This window comes from Triticum dicoccoides, chromosome 3A (assembly GCF_002162155.2).
Source record: "Triticum dicoccoides isolate Atlit2015 ecotype Zavitan chromosome 3A, WEW_v2.0, whole genome shotgun sequence".
Classification (NCBI taxonomy): Eukaryota; Viridiplantae; Streptophyta; class Magnoliopsida; order Poales; family Poaceae; genus Triticum; species Triticum dicoccoides.
This window is the reverse complement of record NC_041384.1, coordinates 41,482,192-41,489,766: the sequence shown is the minus strand read 5'-3', so window position 1 is coordinate 41,489,766 and position 7,575 is coordinate 41,482,192. Positions and strand designations below refer to the sequence as shown.

The 7,575-nt window shown below is 40.7% G+C and overlaps 1 pseudogene; it reads left to right on the top strand.

Annotated features, from left to right (window-relative positions):
- The first annotated feature begins 5,833 nt into the window (after positions 1-5,833).
- LOC119271864 lies at positions 5,834-6,769 on the top strand (annotated as a pseudogene).
- The last annotated feature ends 806 nt before the right edge of the window (positions 6,770-7,575 follow it).

Here is a 7,575-nt window from a genome sequence, read left to right as displayed (position 1 = left end):
ACAATATATCTGTTCCTACTTCATATGGTGTTGCTACCGATGATGACAAGCTTCATTTTAGCATTCCCTTGGATCTTGATGGCCCTCCTATTCATCGGCTTCGGCTTGGGAGCTAGCCGGATTTTATGGAGGGAAGATAGTCAGCAACCTGGGCCTTGCTGGCTCCCAACCACTCCAGTCATGGTAATCTTGGACGCCAGTAAAGGCACTGGTGCTCGCTAACCGCCGGAACAGAAGTCGAAGTTCACACTGACACCCAGCCTAGAGAAGCCAAGAGGACAGAGTGAACTGTCGGTTAGCCGGAAACGTGCAAGAGGAGCTCCTCGTTCAGGATTACAGCCTTCCAGGGTATTGTCAAGCTTATGTATTTTGCCATTCCTTATAGTTGATTCTTTTTTCTGTCTTCCTTCCACTATTTACGTACCTTGCTTTTGTGGCGAAAGAAATACCACTGACTTCTTTCAGCTTGTTGGACAATCGTTATCAACTTTTAAGGCTCCTTTGATTCGCAGGATTCCCAAAATATAGGAATAGGAAAAACATAGGATTCTAATGTCATGGCCATATGAACCCTACAGGGTTTTTGTTTGCTTGATTGCTTCACAAGAAAAATGAAAGATATTTTTTCAAGATATTAGAGTTGATGGTAAAATTTCTATGGATTGTCGTACAAGAGAATCCTTAGGAAAAATTCATGTAGAATTCAATCCTACTAATCAAACGAGCAACTAGTAAAAATTCCTAAGAATTCCAATACTTCAAAATTTCCTATGGAAATCCTTTGAATCAATGAGGCCTGTAAGATATTGGTAGATTGAGATAATCATTTGTAGTTAAATCAATAGAAACATAGAAGTGTTGAAGCAAATTCAAGATAGTAGGCTACATTCAGATGGACCAAAATATGTTGATTATTACAAAATACGCAAATCGAAAGGCATTTGGGAGTTGAGAGTTGAGACAACACCTCACAAGCGACCACTTTGGTTGGTTAAACTGTCAAACGCCTGTCTTTGTTGTGAAACTTCAAATATCATCAGTGCCTTCATTGTTAGACTCACTTGGCTTCCATGTGGATAATGCATAGACTATCCTTCCCTTCCATCCCAACACTAGGAATTGGTCTTCTTCGTCCACAAAAAGGTCTTTGTGATAAATCCGTCTCACAATATGTTGTATTCCTTGAACAATGGTTGGATCCAATGGAAGCTGCTCAAACATGGCCCTAAGGCTTCGTACCTTCCATTTCTTGTAACTCTCGGGCCTCTCAATCCTTTCTGATCCTTCACATGCAATGACATTGAGAATTTCATATTTGTATATATCCCTCTCTAGGATCAATCTTGTCTCGTTATCTCGTGGAGTCGTTTTATCAAGCATATCAAACAATGAAGCATAGTGGTGCATGACTTCTTTAAAACATGATAAAAAGAAGGGGCTGTCGTAAGATCCGTTAACAACTCCATGTATGAAAACTTTTGGCCTTATCATCCTTATGGTATTGAGCACTCTGTTCCTTGCGCTGTTGATGGATATTGTCTCATCAGCAATATTCTTCATTCGATTTATGCAATTAACTACGAGCACTTCACCTTTGTTAATGTTCAAATCTTCAATGGAGATGGATTCCCATTTTGATGAGATCTGCCGGTATTCAAGAGGTACTTTGAACATGCCGGCATATTCAACTAATCGCAGCTCTGTGTTGTTCTTCCTACCATCTGGCCGGAAACCTGGCATGGGCAATTCTATACCTGTAATCCGAAGTTTAGGCGGCCCACCTTCTCTATCTGCTAATTGTTTCAATAATGATGGCCATTGAAAACCAAAGCAAATGCCAAAATCAATAATGTGCACTTGTGATTTTCCCTTTGAGACATCAAGGATGGTTTTGTTCGAGAAATAATATGATGATCTCAAGTAATGAGATACTGTGAAACAAAGATGGAATAGCTTTAGAATATATGCTGCACTCCTTGGTGTAGTGATGAAGTTCCGGTTTATCTGACTCCCATTTCCAGACAATCTTATCTCCAGGCAATCTGCTAGGTAGAACTCTAGCCTCTGGGTATCATCCCCACTTGGTGAGGAATGATGTCTTATGCTTTTAAGTATGTCACTTGCTAAGCTATGGTTGTTAACAGATACTGCTTGTGCGCAATGGATAAGGAGAGTTCTGAGATCCACTACCTCTTTCTTCTTTCGTGCTTTACCTCTCGTCGTTTCCCTAGATGGTTTTCTTCCATGGTCTTTATGTGCATGCTTGGTGGATGTATCTGCCATGGTTCGTTGCGAAATAATACCTTCATCTACGGGCTTCTGGTCAGAGCAAAGTAGAACCTTGTCGAACGCCTCATTTCGCGTCGGCTCATCGGAGGAAAAAGCAATCTGCTTGTTTCTCCTTCCTTCTAACAAATCAAGCTCTTCTATACCTGGATAAACTTTTCGACCTCGAACTTCAAATGATGCATCCTTCATTGTGTCTCTGTCATTCATATGAGGTGAATGATAATCTCGGCTAGGCTTTTTGGCAATTGAAAGGCCATTGATGTTCAAACCAATTTCCATTCTTTCAGCACCCAGAGGGAATTGTTTTGCCTCTCCAACAATTGCGGATAAAGTCCATGGAGCCTGAGATCTTTGTGAGTTTTCATTGGGGTGATAATCATCTGAGGTGACATAAACAGAGCAATTGCTGCATAATTGTCCATTAAGCCTACTGCCATTGCCATTTAGGTTCTCTACGCGACCACATCCACAAAGTGGTAGTAAGTCAGGCAAAACTGGATACTTTTGTGCAAGAAGTTCATAGAAGGGCTCCTCCATGGTTCTAATGGCAGTCTCGCCATGAGGTGCTCTGACCTTGTCATCAATGTCCTGCATCAACATCTCTTCTATGTAGCTGAGAGTTACATCAGAGTCGGTCCTTGGGTGCTCCGCCACACTGGTTTGGCGCCAACCAGCTGATGTGTCATCACAGCTGACATTGCAGAATTGGGGACCATTCTTGTTGGAAACAATTGACACTGCAGGACAGTAGCTCATAGGGTTTGGTGGATGCAAAAGAAACTCTGAATCATTGTACTTGGCAGTGCTTGACTCGATGGGGTCCTGAGAACTATAGGCGCCGCAGCAAGCCGTGTTTGCCAGGATGCCGTGAAAATCAGCCGAGCTGGGCTTGTCACTGGTACCCATGATTGATTTTGTGATACACTCATTCATATGATCTTTGCAGTGTGTCTGGTTGCACTTTGCTCCACATTTTCCTGAATTAAATGCAGTGTGAACAGTTGACTAAGTATTTGAACAGCAGAATAACAAATGGAGGAAAAATACATGAAATATTCCTCTAGCACATCAAGCCGAAATTAATATGAGAGACATTATGTGGTCATGTGTTTCATGCTTTTGGAGTAATCAGCACGTGGTCTGTTTGTATCGTTTTTCTCCCAGTTTTCCGTTTATTAATTGGGCAATTCCCTTTTGTTTAATAATCGGCGAGGCAATTCCGTTTTGTAAAAATAAGAGTATGAAGGACATTGACATCCTTCCTGGGATTCATTGCAGTGATACCAATTTTCTTTAACCAACACCTGGCTTGAAATTTGCTATCACCCACCCCACCTGAATATATTACTCAAAAGTGCCATTTCTGGTGGGTGGTAGCAAATTTTCAGAACTTTAACAGGTTGTACACATACAGGTCACTATATTAGAAATCACAGTATCTTCAGTTCATGGCTATGGGAAAAAAATTGTGAGCAGACATCATGCCTAGCTACTTAAGTTTTCTCAGATAATGGACATGTCAAAAGACAGGTCGGTGAAAAATGAGAAGATATACTCACCATTGATTATAATTCCTGCAGGGGGGTCACATAAAATTCCGCAGACGCTAGAATTCGCAGGGCTGGCTGATATTGTAGACCATAGATGAAATAGCAAGCCAAGGGGTGCGTCTGTCTGTCGGCGGAGAAAAGAAGAGCAGCTTGATATAGTATTTCAGTTGTGCTGAAACTGGCTAAGCCATACTATTTGGGTTGTGCTGAGGGAAGCAAGAAGAAGGGCATGCCTGCCCGTTTCATGGAGCCGCTGCTGAGTTTGCCTGTTCCAAATTTAAGCTAGCAGGCGGCACTTCGGAGGCTAATGACGTTATGGACGGTGTCATCAGACGCCAATTAGGAGTGAAGGAAGGAGATTTGTTTATTGCAGTTGTGGAAGCTGGAGCCTTTGGATCCTCAGCGAGGTCTTTGTCTCTTTAGGTCCTCTTGGCTCGACTTGTGCTAAAAATAGTTATGTACGGCTCCTATGCACATAATTTCAAGGGCTTGTTGTCGTGTGCAACTGTCGTCCGAGGGTTGTCGCTCATCCTCGTCGCGTTCGGACCTCGGACTGGGTCATCCCTCGGCGCCCTTCCACTGGCTGCCGCGCTGCAGATCAGATCACAGCTTGATTTTGGCATGGGTTTGAAGGAGAAGCAAGGCACATGTGCAGAGAAGAGTACTTGATGGGCACTGTTGCTTGCTTGTGCTCATGGATGGGTTTCTTAACATTTTTGCTCGATCGGTGAAATCAAACATACCACGTTATGTTTTTTTTTGAGACAAACATACCACGTTATGTGATATATATATTGCATAGGGTACAGTATTGTATATAAACGAGTTTGGGCTATTTTATTTTTGTGAAACAGAGTTTGGGCTGTTTCTGTTGTAAACAAAATTACTCAAAATGTATGTGCACTGTTTGAGCAGAATTTGTAATTTGTTTTTTTTGTACAGAACTCCTCGGATGTTATTTGACCACCAAATTTTGCAAGCATCCATAACATTTGTTCATAATCATTCCCACAAAGTTTTAGATTTTCTTCAAAATATTTTGCTATGTTTTCTTGCGTGGGTGCACCGAGCTAGGGTTCAGCCACTATACTTTCCCTTATTTTTATCGTAGTATGTGCTTATATTGTTGCTCGGTGGACTCCAACATATCACATTTCTAGCGTCTGTGGAATTTTATGTGATCCCCTGCACATAGCAACAATATAGTAGCAGATAGTATTTCCCTCAGTTAAAAACTAAGGTTATCGAACCAATAGGAGACACCACACAAATAATGTCAACAACACCTGCACACACACTTATGGTTTTAAGGTTGGATTCTTTCACATTTTAACTACGTACTGGATTGTAAGACTTTTCGTAGAGATTTTATAGAAGGGTTTAGCAAACTTTCTTCTTGGATTGTCCATGCAAAGTATGCCTCGGTTCAGAGGCTAGGAGGGATCTGTTGAATGAATGTACATGACTTCGTGAATGTCTGTACGTAGCATGATTTTAATCTTCATAAGTAATGCAAGTGAAGCTATTCATTCTATTACACAGAGATATACATTGGTGACTGGTTGTTATTAACAGTAAGGAAAAAAATTCATTATCTTGATTCTCTTAGTGCCATGGACTGCTGTACTGAGAGAATATTGATAAGCTTAATTGATTTCTCTGAAATATAGCACTATTGGCTGAAGTTACGTCTTTGAATGAAGTGCCATTTTTCTACGACAGACAGAAGTTTGTCTTGGAGCAGATCTAACCTTGTTCCACTCATGATGCACGAACATGTTAGTGAAAGTTTGAAGCGACACTGCCTGGTTGTTTCTTGCATTATCTACCTATTTGGTAAGTTTTAACAGCTTTCGTTCATTGCACCGCTGTTTCTTAGTACTAATTTGGACCATGTTGTAACGTTCATGCTTTTTGAAACGCATGTACTCAAACATAGCAAGTGCAGTCTGTTCATGGTTTCAGTGTTAGATGTATATGTTTCTATGCGAGTCATGCACACTGAAGTACTTCAGTTTATACATTGCATTCAGGGTTTGGTTCGTACTTGTGATAACTAAATGGTACCATTTAGTAAAATATTGTGGTCCATAGAATTGATACATAGCTTATGGTTTATTTTTTCCAGTAACTGATCTATCTCTTCATTCATAATGTCCTGTGCTTCTATTTGTGCAGGTATCCTAATCTTTACTATTTTCTCCATGATACAGTTTCTTACCTATATATTGTTGTGTTCAGTGGTATGTGGTCCACCATATATGTGGAAGGAAGAGGCCAGTGCCCAGGGGCAATCACCAGGGTGTTACCCAGCTCAAGTTCTAGAGGAACAAGCGTCTGTTGTCAAAGAAAGAACTGGGTGCAAGCTAGATGATCTTCGTGTGCGCAACTCCTACTGGGCTAATGAGGTATATACTTGTTAATTACTAAAATATGTGAAAATAACTGGTAATTCTTGTTTTGTTACTCACTAATTCTCTGCTTGCCCATTTTTATTGTAATGTAGGACTCTACCTACGGGTACTTTGAGGTCACCCTTCTTGAAGTTGCACACAATTGCAATGTTGTCTGCAACGACCCAACTGGCCCTGTAAGCCTGTGCGCAAGCACCGTGAGCTTCGTGGTCTTACCTCAGCTGGAAAGAAGTTCCATGGTCTTCATGGCAAGGGTCGCCGCCACCACAAGAACATGCCCTCAAGGAGAGCCACCTGGAAGCGCAACCAGACCGTCTCTCATCATCAAGGGGTCTTATTCTTGTGGGATTCCCACACATTTTGCAGGTTTAGGAGTCATTGGTCACATTGTTGATATACGCATTGTTTCTTTTTTCCATGTAGAGGGCAGAGCAAGCTCACGGTAGTAGTAAAAAGTGGACTACTCTATTTATTACTGATCTATGTGTGTTATTCACATTATGACAGATGAACTGAATGTTACTTTTTTCATATTATTGTATCTTTCATTATTTACGATGTCACATGATTAACTTACCAAGCAGGACATTAACAACATTATCTGGAAAATTAAAATATATCCATTGATTTCAGTTGTAGCTTTTGCTAATTATACAAGTTAGATACGTCGGAGTGCCTCCCTTAGTATGCTCTATGTTTCAATGATGTACCTATAAATAAAAGACAGTCCTACTATCAAACAAGTATTGCGGATATCCAATTCGGTGCCCAGGCTCATCTGCTCCCGCTCAGAGAAAAAATCAAAACAAATATTAAAAAAATTCAAAAAAATCCATTTTTTTGTGTGATAGATAATTTGTCGTGTGAGGTCCGCTCCAAATTTCAACTTATTTGGACATCTGAGTAGCTCTCGGCAAAAAAGACAAATCGGGTCAGAACAGTGCATGAACAGTAAATATTTTTATAGATCCCGATTTTGTCTTTTTGGCCGAGAGCTGCTCAAATGCTCAAATGAGTTGAAATTTGAAGCGGACCTCACGCGTCAAATTATCTACCATCCAAAAAAAATTTGTAATTTTTTGAATTTTTCTAGTATTTGTTTTGATTTTTTTCTGAGCATGGGTGCAGATGAGCTCGGGAGCCAAAACTCTGCTCTTATGGTAGTGCTGATCATGTATGTAAAAATAAGTTTGCTACGGGCTCACAACCACAAGTTATGTAAGACTAAGTCTAAAGTAAGCTTCTTTTCTTTTACAAATAACTATTGCTCTAAGTAGAGGCCTTGTTGGGCGCTGGGACAGAGTGATAGAGAAGATAGGGTC